Raw genomic sequence first — 15,308 nt, forward strand, 5'->3', positions numbered from 1 at the left:
GCGAGGGAAGGAAGGAAGGGAGGTGTGGAGGAGAGTGGTTGCTGTGTTGCTGGTTGTGGCAACAGAGGGAGATGACAGCATCTTTTTATGTGAAAATATGCCAATTTTACGTGTAAAAAACTGAAATGTTTCATTAAAAAAGATCACTTATATTTTCTTATAATAAAGCAATTTTATAAGGCCATATTAATAAGACCATAAAAGGTTTAACTATAATCTTGTCAATTCGGACAAATCTCCTTTGTTAACATTAGTTAATGCATTAACAAACATGAACAATAAGCAATATATTCATATGGCATGTATTAGCCTTTGTTAATGCTAGCTAATAAAAACATTCATGTTCATGTTAGTTCACAGTGCATTAATGTTGACAGATGCAACTTTGATCTTAAAATGTATTAGTAAATGTTGATATTATCATTAACTAAGATTAATAAATTCTGTAGAAGTATTGTTCATTGTTAGTTCATGTTAACTAATGCTAACAAATGAAACCTTATTGTAAAGTGTTACCATAAATTCTGATGTCGTCATATGCAGGGAGTTTTATATGTAAATAGGTTAGCATGAAAACATGGGAAAAATCTAAAATGGCTGCATGTCAGCGCAGGTGATTGTTATTTAACTTTACTTGGCAAGGCTTCCTCTGTGATATAATTAATTATTCTAAATATCTGTCAGCAGTGATGGCAGATCATACGTGTTCACATGACGGATAGTATCTTGCATAACAATGAAGTTGTGACTTTTTTTTTTGTTTGTCAGGTTTTTTTGTTGTTGTCAGTTTTTGAGATTTAAGATTTTAGGTCGAAATACCCAAAAGATAATTTTTTTAAACATGTTAAAATTGTCACTTTTTGAGGACGAACCAAAATGTGCAGTTTTTGTGTGTGTCCCTTTAAATGCAAATGAGATTGCCCCCTTTATAGAAGAGATGAGCTCATGTTGGCAGCTCTGATTACCTCGCGCAGATATGCACTGAAAATGCCAGAAACCATTTAGCATTTTATGTTCAAACCAGAGTCAGATAATGGTGGATAGACTCGAGAAAAAGTGACAATCTGTATACTGCAACACGATGTTTCTGAAATGTTAGTTGATGAATTTATGCAGCTGATGTGGAGTTACTCCGTTACTGATGTGGAGTAATCTTCAAGTAATTAATTAGCATATTCTGTCATGATGATCTATAAATCGTAGGAAAATATGTGGGAAATGTTGTAAAATGACTTCAGAGCCAGAGAATATATGCTCCATGATGATAGAACGTGTATAGTTTAGTTTAATTACGATTATAACTTATGCTGGAATATAGCTATGATGTATCTTCCTACATGGTTGTTTAAGAAATGAAAAGCTACACATGCCTTTAATTAGGGTTAAAAGAACTGTTGCCAAACATATGACATGCTAGAAACATAATAATCACTCGCAATAATGATCCAATCATTGACTTATAAACATTTGACTATTTAAATCCAAACAGTGACCTTTTTTGGACAGGCAGTGCGTAGTTTATAGGATAAAGTCATGATTAAAGTACTGATAATAATTTTTTGAAGCCTTCGCTGAGCCTGTATTCTCAAACAGATTTTATATTTAATGTATATTTTGCAGGATATGTAGTAGTAATACTGCAAATAGATTATACTAGCTATTTGGAATTTGTCCAGTGGACAAAAAAAATCTGGCAACGGCCTTATATTGGCTTTGACAGAGAGGAGAGATAACAGAGAGACATTGGCTGTTCTTCATTAGATTCTCCTCTGCCCCTCAGCAAACAGAAGTAGCTCCGGCCAAACAAGCTCAATCAAAAGGTGGCTTCACTGGACGATGTTAGCTCAGCAAATCCAGCTCTATACACACGGCTTCAAAGAATAGGCCCATCTCCACCTAACCTTTTGATGTATTGTGTATTGATCACGAGGAGAGCCGGGAGAGAGTGATGCGATGGATGCCCTAAGAGGGATTAGTGGAGGCCTGGCCAGGCTCAAATACAAATGTTCCTAAAGAGCAGCTTGGTCTCTGGGGCTTGGCCGGCTGCCCTGTCCTCAGAACAACACTATAGGAGTGGATGCTTTAAAAATGCCGGATTAAAATTTTTCTCTTTTAATTAAAACAGACATGCTTTGGTGGATAAGAACTAATTCCTTTTTAGTCGGTTGCTCTGAAGTAACTTCAAAATCACTCAAAAACACAAAATAACTTCATATATCACGCTATTTTGCCGGTCCACTCCAATGAGCTTCATACTCTTAGAGACTATCATGTACAAATAATCTAATATAATGTAATGCAAAGGCCCAGTGATGTAGTGCTATGTAGTCATGCTTGGACAGCGCAGCTCTCTTCTCCCTACCGCAGATGTCTTTATACCTTGTTTCCTGTCTCTCGTCAGTTCAGTTAGAATGACATTGTGATATTTTTGTTTTTTTTGCCACCACAGACAATTGGAACGGCTCGTCTTGGAACAGTGTGCTCACACCTGTAGCCGACAGCCAGCGTGACAGGTCTCTTCAAAGTCTGTGTTTACAGAACGGCTCCTCGCAACTACATGAAAGAATGGAATAGATGAAAATCCTCTTTGAAAGACAAGAGCTGGGTATCTAAGCAGCAGCCTACAACACTTCATTGAAATAATATTTTTATTGATAAACGCTCACGGGTAAAGGCACTGTGCGTGTCGCAGCCTGCCACCATTTGATATCATTTCAATGAAATCAAACAAACTTCAACAGGTAAAAAAACAAGGCATGCAATAAAGTGTGTGTATTTTACACAGGACACGCTTTGCCTAATTTTAAGGAATTAAATACTATGTGGAATACACAGTGCATACTAGAGGTAGTGCATTCAACATTTATAGTTTTGTGTAAAATGTTTATGATTTCGCAGGAGACTCAATAGCTTTTTTTGACATATACCAGTACTAAACTAATTTTGATCAGTATCCAATGGTGGTTAATATTTAGACTATATTAGTGCTGCAAGGACGCGTAACACTGTTTGTATACATCTCGCGTAATGCATACAGGGAATGGAGAAACTTGCATTCTATCACAAAAACAGAGACCACTGTTATCAAAAGTATGGGAATACTTTAAACAGAGGACAAATAAAATGGCCCTTTGTTCCCTTTGCAAAACCGATATGGTGTACCAAGGCAGCACAACTGCAATGCGCGAGCACCTCAGAGGAAAACACGGTGTTACAGTTTAACTGGTTTCAGTGTGATCTGGTGACTAACTTCCTGGTTCAGGTCGGATGTTCTTGCGTTTGCGGCATTCTGAAAAGTTGAGATGTTTTTAACTCGATACGGTGCGGACGAGCCTGGAAAAAAACGAGCGCGTCGCTTCCATTATCCGCTTGTTAAGTCATGACGTGAGGAACGCCGCTTCTTGTTTCACTTGAGAATGCCATCGACGCCCGTTTATGAGCGCTATTTATTCATATTAAACGTCAAACGTTTTAAAAAGTTTAACATTTGAAATACTTACAGTCTGCACAACAGTCTCTGTGCTCACAGCGCCACATACATTAATATTTTAACGATTTAAAAAAAAGATGAATCACTCTCTGGCCATCTGGAATATTGGTGTGGAGAAAAAGGTTATGATTATAGCTTTTTTTTGGTAGTATTACACCACATTGTGGGTGTATATTAGCACCTTTTGTAGTTTTTCTTGTGGTATAAGATAGAGCGTTTGGACCCGGAAGCGCTGCCGCGTGACATCAGCCTTAACAGCGCGCTTATCGCGCGCCTACATTGGAAATAATGAACTTGAGCGCGCAAAAGACGTGATTATGTGAATAGCCCATTCAAAAAAATAGCATTACAAAGTCTGCATTGAAAAGTATGATTCCCTTTTGCCAAATTGGTTCTGTTACGTGAACACTCATAACGGACGGTTTACGTGAATACCAAGAGCAGCATTTTGACATTATTTTGTGTATATTTGACTGAAAAGTTTCTGAAAGCTTATTATTAAGCACAATAAGTAGTGAAAAAGAACTCTATTTAGCACATCAGATATAAGCACAAAATATCTGAAAATGATGTGCAATAATGTTGCCCTGCAACACCAACAATATTAATTTGGTGCAAATCAAACAAGTGAGTGAGGGGAGGCAGGTTTGTTCGGTAATAATTTTATTATGTATCTATTTTGCAGAAAAAATTATCGGAAGTGATTCACATATTTGTCTAAATGTTGATTTGTATTGAAAAATCTATATTTTAATAACACTACACTGCACATCATTTATTTCATTATTTCGGTTGCTGATTGGAAGGAGGAAGATCTGAATGCGAGCTTAAAGACGATTGTAAGAAATAGGTGGGTTTTATGTAAACTATAAGATTGGAGAATACCAACAAAAGTCACCAGAGAGACATGAATTTGAAAAATATAAGGTAGATTTGCAACTTTTCAAAATATGTAAGATTTTAGGATTCAAATATCCAAAAACCTGGCTTGTGTACTTAAATGATCCCAAATGTTTCCAAGAATGTTTAAAACTAGAGAAATAAGCCATTTTAAACAGGATAGGGACTGTGTCCGTGCATCACCTATCAATGACATCATACTGGCGTTATTTCCGAGGGTATTCGTTTATAGAAACCATGGAAATAACCAAAGACGCTTTAATATATTTTGTGTTTTATTAGACAGATGATCAACTTTTAGGATACATTAATCAACAGAAAGTTAATTGTTAGCTCACCACAGTTAGTCTTATCGTTTAAATATTGTTTTCTTGATTTATTGCAAGTACCATGTTTTACCATGGCTAATATCGATCTAGCTTACTGCAGTGTTCAATAAGTGTCTCACAGTTGAGGCCGAGCGAACGCACAGAGTAGCATTATAACAACTTTCAACGCACTCAAATGTATTTACTATGATAAAACAGCGCTGCGTTACCCCACATACACACGACCGGAAGAAGCGCAAGTGATCAACTGTGGCATAATAAAAGCGCTCGAGCCGTGTGTCACACTTGTTTCTCAATAGCAATCGCTTCAGTGACCTCGTTCCTGTACTACAGTATCATTAATAAATCTTTATTACATTAGTTCATCTATGAATCAGATTTCTGCCCGAGTCCCGTAAGATTATTTTCCACCGGCAAAGTCAAGGTGTCATCAAGCTACACCTTTGTTTTGAATAAGCGACCTCTAGTGGTGAAACTTACATATTCTGCCTTTAAATAATTTTCTGTCCTTTTTTCTTTTGTATTTTGTGTAGCTGTGTTCCAATTTGAGTCTGTTACATTAAGATCCCGATTGGACCAGATAAATGAACACTATTTACATTTTTTTTTGTAGATAGCTTGCCGGCTACATTTTCTACAGTCTCTAGGCCAACACAGTGCAACATTAACTGGATGAAAGCAGCAAGCCATGTAACCATGCAGCTTTGTGAAGGACTCACTGTGGTCTCAGCAAAAGTGAGTCAACGGAAATCAGTTCTGGCAGACTGTCACCACTGCGAGGTCACAGCCTGTTAGAGTGTGGGCAGCACATGCGCTAGACTTCAAGAATGAAAACAACTGACAGCTGCAGAGAGTTAAAGCACTGTCAGAAACAAAGACCCTGAGGGGGAAATAATGAACAGTTCATTCATCCTCATATTGTGATACACATGAAAGGATATTTATTCTGTGGAAACTACTTGTTTCTTAGGCTGCTTATGCTGGAAGATATCCCATGTTTTATTATGAGTTTTTTGGCATTTGCACTAGATCTGTTAATTGTAACATTCCTCTATTTGGACAAATATCTGTCACAGTAAGAGAATCATTGTCTCTTTTAAAAAATGATAATTACTTTTCAAAATGTAATGAAAGTTTTTAAACAGATGTCTGGCAGACGTCCATTAACTCCATTAAAAAATATTTATCAGAATCTGTTACGGAGAGTTCACCCAAAAATGAAAATTCTGTTATCATTTATTCACCCTCATGACAAGAGTTATTTAAAGCAGAATAGCTTTTCAAGATAAATTTTAGCCTGTTCCTTAAGCTATCATATAACTTTCAAATGAATATGGCGCATATGGACCTATTTTATGGTGTTTTTGTTGGCGCTTGACTGCCCCTGGTCCCCATCCAAAGTTATTGTAATGACATAAAGAGCAGCGTTAACATTCTGCTATACTTGTTCCACATAGGAAAGGGTAAAGACAGGAGTTTGAGTAAATCAATCCTTCCCCAATTTTTAAATTTGCCAAATTGTCCTTGCTCAATGTTTATTTTTTTGATGACAATTGATTTGGATGTGATTATTGATGCTGCTCTGAACCCTTACCACTCTGTTTTTAAGAAGACAAAAAGTTTTAACGGTTTTAACAGCGCTCATCAATTTTAAAATGATGGCAATGGCCAATCAAATCAAAGAAGGCAGGGCTTACTGTTCACAGAAGACAAGTGTGAATTACAATTTAAAGGTTTACTTCAGCGATTAGCATATGGCTTTGTATCAGTAGAAATCCTTAAGTATATTCAAATAAATGTGCTTTCCCCCCTAATATCCCCCTGAGACAAGAGATTTATGCATTTTATTTCTGGAAAAATTCCTCCTATGATGCAAATTGACGATATTTGCATCATAGGAGGAATGTTTGGTCAAAGGCTAAAGACTACAGCCAGCAGAGGGAGCCATTTCCGCATGTTTTGAACCCACGCATGAGGGATGGGAGATAACACTCACAGCTCAGCTCGCCGCTACAGGCACTCATTTAAACGGAGCTATGGTGAGCAATGTAAGTCTTTTAACTTCTCAAATTATTTTCTATCAAAGTTAAGCTTGCAAAGGCATGAACTAAAACGTGCCAGACTGAACTCGCGTTGTGAATGTATGCTGTGAGTGTAGTCGCGATTACCTCAGCTCTCATCACGAGCTCATCAGCTCATTTATCTGACTCCTGCAGTTAGTGCTCAGTGCTGTGATACTCGCGCGGTGACTCACTCATTATATTGAACAGACACGTTCAGTTTTTAATTGTAGTGTCTTCTCTAACTCAGTCACATTAATCAAGTTGGTGGCTTTGGGAATGGCCTCACAGGGCAGCAAAGCATTCTGGGAATTGTAGTCTTTCATCCCCATGAGACAAAAATACATTTTCTGTCTTTTCTCAGTCTAGAAGGCCCCAAATTCAAAAATAATTTCACATTTCTACTACATTGATGACACAGTTTAAATACAGATTCATCTTCCCAGCGCTGAAGTACCCCTTTAAGGTTTAAGTTGGGTTTACTCACCGTCATAAATCTTTTTGATGAAATTGAGATTTCTGTCCATCCATAGACAGCTACACAACTGAAACGTTGACGCTGCAAAAAGTTCATAAAAAGATCGTAAAAAGAATCCATATAAATCGAGTGGTTTAGTCCAACTTTTCTAAGCGCCAGAAGTGATCTCTCGCGCGTATCTCTATGCCATATCCTGTACATTGATCTCACCCACCAGAAGTGATCATGTGATGAGACCGTTGGACAGCGGTTTATTAGAGGTAAAAAATTATAGTTCAGTTTCTCACACAAACCGATCGTTTCGTGTTTTAAGACATCGATGTCGTCATTTGCATGTTTTTTACTCACTGTTTTACTCTCATAGACTTTGTTACCATTCACCTGCATTATACGACTGACAGATTGCAACGGTTGGAGTTAAAAAGCTTCATTTGTGTTGTGCTGAAGAAATAAAGTCATCGTTGTCTTGGATGCCCTTGGGGCAAGCAGATAAACATCAAATTTTCATTTTTGGGTGAACAATCTCTTTAAGTTGCTTATTAGTATGCATATTATTAGGATATTGACCTTTTATTAATACATATAAAGCACATATTAATCCCTTATTCTGCATGACCGCATTCTACATCCCTTAATCCTACCCAATACCTAAACTTAACAACTTTACTAACTATTAATAAGCAGTAATTAGGAGTTTGAGGCAAAAATCATAATTAATAGTCAATAGTGAAAATTAGACCCTAATCTAAAGTGTGACCAAAGAATGATTAGCAAGGAGGTAAAATGTGTTAAAATTACATGTTAAAAACAAGAAATACAGAGGATTTAAGATTACACACAGCAAAGGCAGAACACATTTTCAGTCAGCGCTCTGAACACGCCTCAGGACAAGGCAAAATAGACTGACCTGGTGTATTAAAATGCAGCTCATATCTCAATTTACCCTGCATATTGGTATGCGTGATGATGAGCAGGAGCCAAAGAGGAGTGAAGCACCACAGTAAAGCGAGATGAGACCCCGGGGAGGCCACGAGACATGCTGAATGACAATTGCACCCGACTGTCAACACTCATCTGCATTTTAACCTCCCTTTGGACTGACACGCGGGCTCGCAGGCAGCCACGATCCTGACATATCAAGATGTAGAGCGGGAACCCTGCTCTGGGCCTTCATTAGCAAAGCGCCGGGCTCATGCAGTATTTACAGAGTCGTCCACTAATTGAGTTTTAATGTCAGTGACTGCTCCCCAGGACACGTCTAGATAGGTATATGGGCCTTTAAAGGGCAGGCTCATCTGCTGTTTAACCGCCACCAACCACAACATGCCCTTCTAAACCTCATCGCCCCTGAGGGGATCCTGCCACCATGATATGCAAGAGAAAAAAACTCCCCCCTCATTTAATTCAGCTAAAAGGATGGTAGAAAGCCTTCTCAGCTGACCACCATAACCAGCCGTTGTCCCAGTGGTTCAGTGATTAATCGAGTCGCCATGGCAGCCTTGTTTACGGCATCTGAAGGAAGGTTTCCACTGCATAATGACCAACGCTAAGTGTTGACAATGCTCTCCATGAGCGTCTACATAATACATAACATCAGCCAAACATGGGAAAACAGCAACAGCCTGAGCGGCAGAGACGACTCCGCTGACATGACCTGACAGGCCGTGAAGCCTAAGGACACCTGGTTCACACGTCAGAGCAAACGCAGATCGACTGAGATGAAGATCTTCCATTTTACCTGCATCTGCGGTGTCCTGCGAGAGGAATGATTAACAGCAAACTGAATATTTAGATTGTATTAATGAGAAAACGAACCTAGAGTGCACAGGTTGATTACATATACGCATGAAATAAACATGGAGAAATTTGCATCGGTAATGGTTTGGTGTGGTGGGAAGTGAGGAGCTCATTAGACTGTCTGCCTTACTCCAAATTATCTCGTGTCCGTTTCTCCAGCGGCAAGCGATAGACTAACAGAGGACCAAAAAAGACTCTTTGCAGGAATTAATCATCCAAATAGCAGATAAACCATGCAATCGTTTATTTTGAAAAGCCAAGCTGACTAATTAGTGTGAATTCAAGCAGGCAGCTCTCCAGTATTTTCTCTCTAATTCTTTATTGTGTATTCTGCAGGTTAAGCACTTAAATAGAAAATGACTTTCACTTTGTTAAAAGAACTTCCTTCCTTAGAAATGAGCCAAATGATGCATTCTGGTGAGCGGTTCTCCCCTGGCTAAGAGAATTTAATTGCAAAATGTTCTTTTTTTTAAAGTCAACATAAAATCATTTTTCTATTGTAATTCATTTATGCATTGTTTCAAGTAACTGCATTATTGCATTATTGTGTCCTTGTAATCTTTAATCAAAATATAATAACTTGCTTTTCTTGTGAAAATATTTTTCTTTTTCTACTAAAGTCACTTGGCTAAAAAGTTATTTCTGGATTGTTTTAGTAATGGCACGTCTATATTATGGTGTGTAAAAATGAAGATAATTAAAAAAGAAGAAGAAGAAAAAAGAAACAATACAGACGTAAACTAGCAGGATTTCATGTTGAGTATAAATAAATGAGTTATAAATAAATTAACTATTTCATAAAATAGTGGAATCCTATTCAAATCCATTAATTATCTTACAAGCTACAAAAATCTACAAATGCAAGGTTAAAAGGATAATTCACCCAAAAATGAAAATTCTGTCATCAGCTATCAACTCACCCTCAAGTTATTATGCATAAAGTTTTTTTCTTCTGTTGAACATAAAGGAAGATATTATGATTAATGTGCATGGGTAACCTAGGAGTTGCTGGACCCCAATGATCTCCATAGTAAATGATGACAGAATTAACATTTTTGGGTGACCTATCCCTTTAAATACAAAAATTAAAACAATGGTAACGCTTTAGTTTGGGGACTGAAAAACAATTAACTCTTTCCCCGACATAGATAGAATTTTCCAGCTATCTGTGTTTTCACTGTTATACTCTAGGGGGCGCCATGACACCTCCTGAAAGAGTACACAATCTCCTGATCAAAGATGCAGAAACAAGCGATATCATATGCATATGTAAAATAACACGATCATCAACATTAAACATCATATAAATCAACACTGCCTAATGTTACTGAATAAGGTGTCGAGGATGAGCTATATGACTGTGCATGCATTAGGGGTGTTGATAGACTCGATTTACTCCATCTGTGATCATCATTCTCAGTAAATATAGTCCAGATTTAATCTTTACTTTACCCTAATGTCGTTCGACACCGTATAACCCCCGTTCATCTTCGGAACACAAATGAAGATATTTTTGTTGAAATCCGATGGCTCAGACCGGCCTTCATTGACACCAATGTCCTTTCCTCACAAGACCCATAAAGGCACTAAAGACGTCGTTACAAAGCCCATCTCACTACAGTGACTCTACAATCATTTTATGAAGTGACGAGAATAGTTTTTGTGCCAACATTAAAAACTAAATAAAGACTTATATAGTGATGGCCAATTTCAAAACACCGCTTCCTGAAGTTTTGAACCGTTATGAATCAGTGTATTGATTCATGATTCAGATCGCGTGTCAAACTGCTGAAATCACGTGACTTTGGCGATTTGAATCATGAATCGATACGCTGATTCATAACGGTTTGAAACTTTGTTTTGAAATCGGCCCATCACTGTTACTTATTGTAAAAACTATTCTCGTCACTTCATAAAATGATTGTAGAGTCACTGTAGTGAGATGGGCTTTGTAACGACGTCTTTAGTGCCTTTATGGGTCTTGTGAGAGGAAATGACATTGGTGTCAATGAAGGCCTTTCTGAGCCATCGGATTTCAACAAAAATATCTTCATTTGGGTTCTGTAGATGAACGGAGTCGAACGACATGACGATGAGTAATTCATGACAGAATTTTCATTTTTGGCTGAACTAACCCTTTAACTGATTGTTTATTATCTTTCATATTACTAGCATATTGGCTGTGTATTATATAAAGCACATATTAATCCCTTATTCTGCATGACCATATTCTACATCCCTTAATCCTACCCAATACCTACACTTAACAACTACAACAACTAGAGCTAACTTACTAACTATTAATACGCAGTATATTAGGAGTTCATTGAGGCAGAAATCATATAATAGTTTTTGAATAGCCACAAATTAAAATGTGACAAATAATTTATAAAAAAAAAAAAAAAAAAGGAAGGAAGGAAGGCGTTTGCATGACCTAATGAAAGTAGCTGGTAACAGGGCTAATGAGATAAAGCGAGTAGTACTTTACTCATTATGAGATCGCAACACTTCAGTCCCCATGAGACAACCACTTCATTTCAAATACACTGTTTCCTAATGTGTACATTTTTAATGAAGGAAACATTTAGAGTGCAACTGCCCTAAAATTGCTTTTTTAAAATCTGTAACAACATACATAAATCAATAAGCTCACCATAACAGTGAAGGCTTTTTACAGTCTTTTCACTCTTGGTCTTAGTGTGTGTATGTGCTAAAATCCACGGCAAAGTTTATATTTATAAAAATAGTCTTTGACGTGGAAACCGCCACGTCAGGGTCTGAGCAGACGTACGCAATTTCCCCTGTGGAAGAATCCAGAGTACTGCAGGTATTTGGAAATTAAAAATAGCAATAATAATAATAGTAATTATTATTATCCTGATAATAGTTATTTTCCCCAATAATAATTATTTGTCAGCAGGGCAGAAAGTAACACGGGGTTGTAACACACATGGTTTTAAACTTTTCTTTTTTAAACTTTTTTTTCTTATAGGCCTATTTATGAATACGAAATAGGCTTAATACGAAATATGTTTCATTTAAATAATTAACACATTAACATAATGACAGAAAAACAAGTGCTGGCTACACTGACTGACATTTATCATACATTAACCATTGCGGCAAACGGTTTAAAAATAGCCTGAAAGAATAACTGTACAAATGAATCATTTACAAGAATACCCTAGGCTACTTGTTCAAAATAAAACATAGTCTGTGTGCTTTTTCAAAATCCTGTTAGCATATTTACTTGGCATTAAAGTTAAATTATTTAGCAGGACCTTGATTTCGGCCTTGCTAAAATTCTTTTTCTTGCTGCTCGCCATCCTCATGGTGCTCTTTTATATGCTAATGATATTAAGAGGCGTTTACCAGGCGCAGATCTCAAACCATTCAGCTGCGCACAACTTCAAGATCATGTGCGATTTGATATACTTCTCATGCGAAAGAGAGGCGTGCGTACCTTCGTTTTCCATAATCACACGTACACGCATTAGAGAAATCATCTTAGATGAAACGTAAGACATAAAGAAACATTTTATAAACGAGGCCCCGGATCTGCTGGCAGAAGTAAGTGAGATGTGCTTATTTGTTTGAAATGGCTATCTTTTAAAGTGAGGAGCTCTCTGAGTGGTAGTCTGCCAGGCTTGCTAATGTGTCTCTCTCTTTTTCTTTCTCTCACTTCATTGGCTTATAATCCTAATGCAGTAATCTAAAGCTCTATCACAGCATAACATTCTCGCTAGCTCCAGAGCCATTGCCAGCCGAGCCAAATGATTATATTGTAGTGTGGCTCATCAAGCTGTGTATGGTCAAAAAGCAGAGCACTTGATGGCTTGCACAAGTGAGTTTAATGTCTGCTCGTTGCTTGGAGCCCTTGACCCTCTCTTGGAGGCGCTCCATGTTAGTCACTCTCTAGTGCCTCCAAATTGAAATGGAGTCAGAGGAGCAGATGAGATATCCACCGTCAGGCTTTGGCTGTGGAGGTAATAGAGAGATAGATAGGGGACCAATGAGCTGCTCTCCTTACACATCTGAGATTGAGATGTCACAGAGGATAACTATTGTACAATCCATGAGCAGAGAGTTGCTCCTATTGTACTTTTTGGGATTTTATCTTTTATATAATGTTTATCCCTTTGTGAATGTAAAAAGACAGTTTTCAAGACCACAGTACACAGTGCATTATACCCTATGGTCTTCATTGGCTGCCCGTGAACAGTCTACTTTGACCTAGAGCTGGACGATTAATCGGAAAGTAACCTCAAACCGAAATGCAGAACCTCAAGCCGACGTCATTTTCCCATGTCGTTTATTTTGCTTTTAGTCACGTGACTCCACCTGTCAGTCACATCAAGTGCTAGATTCAGAGGAAGTTATCTTTGTTTATACAATCTGGTTCCTCAAAATGACTATGGTAATTGCATGTTTTAAAAATAATCGTTCATTAATCAAGAGTTTGCTTTTATGTCAAATTGTTCCAGCCCTATTTTGACTCGCCCTCAAACACTGTAGTTGTAGCTGAGGCCTGGAAGAGTTTGGTTTGCTTGACATCAAGACTATTTTCAACTCTACGAAAGCAAATCCACTTTGCATGGATTTCCAAAGAATGAGGACTCGTGCTGGAATTGATAAAACCAACACCAGTGTTAACACTTTCCCTGTCAGCATTTTTGATAATTCTCACAAAACTTTCATGACACCAGAATATTTTGTATGAATATCTGAAAATGCAATGTATCAAAAGAAAGAGTGGCGAAGCGTTCATAAATGATGGAAAATTCCGTCAATGGCGGGGAAAGAGTTTAATTGTTGAGGAAACCTCAAGCGCTGAAATTCAAAAGTGGTAATGAGCATTTAGTTTTCAAAACACGCTGCAAGAGACCAATCACAACAGACTAGAGGATCTGACGAATCAGAATACAGTAGCCTCTCTGAAGGAGGGATTTTAGAGTGACAAATGATGTGATGCTGCAATGTATATTATGAGAAAAGGGTTTTTTTTTTTTTTACTTGGATGTATGTAAACCTATTATATGAGACCTCTAAAACAAAAATGTGAAAACTTTAAAATAGCATAGTAGGGGCTCTTTAATATTTCGAGAACACGACTATGGTTTTATTCTAAGTTGAAATTCCAAACCGTTCAGAAAGATTCAGGGACTCAAGTACAACATTTTTTTTTTCTCAGAGCAGAAAAACCTTTGTCCACAAACCTCATTTCAGCTCGCTCTGGGAATGAGTTGTTGAATACAAAATTCTTTTGAAATTAAATGTGCAGTTTGGGCCTTGTAAGCGATCTTTTTAATCAAAAGGTAAATCCAGGAAGGAAGTTGAAATATTGGGAAAATATTTTGGAGGAAAGTTTGCCTCATTTGAAATGGAATGCCTGGGCTCAATTCTTTAGACACTGTGCACTTGAGGTACTTGAGCAGAATTGCTACCGCTGCGATCCCCTTGACCTGTAAACATAGGCACACTTTTTTTCTCCCGATACAAAATTGCTTCCACTCAAAGCAGCAAACACTCAATCACCTGCTAACATCTTAATTCTAGCCAAACGTAACCCACCAAAAAATACAATTACAAACATGCAGGATGACTGTGTGTAATCTGGAAAGGAAAACTTGATGCAAGGAAAACCTTAAATGAGCCAATAAGCTAATGACCCTTTTTAATAACCATTTAGAAAGTAATGTAATAGATATTATGCTAAGCACAAAGCACTTTCTGCCAATTCATCCTAGTGAATGAATTAAACTGTCAAACAACTAGGCTCATTCAAACCATTATAAAGATGTGTATACATTTTTGTACCATATGTGTGAACAGTTTCAGATTGTGACAGTAAGTAGTCTTTAGATCCAATATCTTTGTGAGACAGCATGTATTAGGGGTGGCAGTGGCTCAGGTAGGTTGTCTACAAACCAGAAGGTTGGTGGTTCAATCCCCGATTCCACCTGACCAAGTGTCGAAGTGTCCATGAGCAAGACACCTATCCCCAGCTGCTCCCGACGAGCTGGATGGCGCCTTACATCGCCGTCGGTGTATGAATGTGAGGCAAAATGTAAAGCGCTTTGGATAAGCACTATATAAATGCAGACCATTTACCATGTATTAGATTTAATTGAAAACAGAAGCATGACAACATACAAACAGTTCAACTGCAGTATTCCAACAAGCTCCCCGTTTTTCTTTATTGGTGTCAAAATGCGACAGTGGTCAAATCAAGTTTCCACACCGCCAACATTCAG

General features: G+C 37.7%; 1 long non-coding RNA gene across 4 annotated transcripts in view; it reads left to right on the top strand.

Annotated features, from left to right (window-relative positions):
- LOC137043953 (uncharacterized) overlaps positions 1-15,308 on the top strand; it is a 97,577-nt gene that overhangs the window by 77,308 nt on the left and 4,961 nt on the right. For 3 of the 4 annotated variants that reach the window (XR_010898589.1, XR_010898590.1, XR_010898592.1), the window contains one exon: positions 2,450-2,605. This is a non-coding gene — a long non-coding RNA (uncharacterized lncRNA). Of the gene's footprint in view, positions 1-2,449; positions 2,606-5,332; positions 5,782-15,308 lie in introns of those variants that run through there. The other variant, XR_010898591.1, reaches the window with a different exon arrangement.

The sequence above is a fragment of the Pseudorasbora parva genome, chromosome 16 (genome assembly GCF_024679245.1).
Source record: "Pseudorasbora parva isolate DD20220531a chromosome 16, ASM2467924v1, whole genome shotgun sequence".
In the NCBI taxonomy this organism is placed as follows: domain Eukaryota; kingdom Metazoa; phylum Chordata; class Actinopteri; order Cypriniformes; family Gobionidae; genus Pseudorasbora; species Pseudorasbora parva.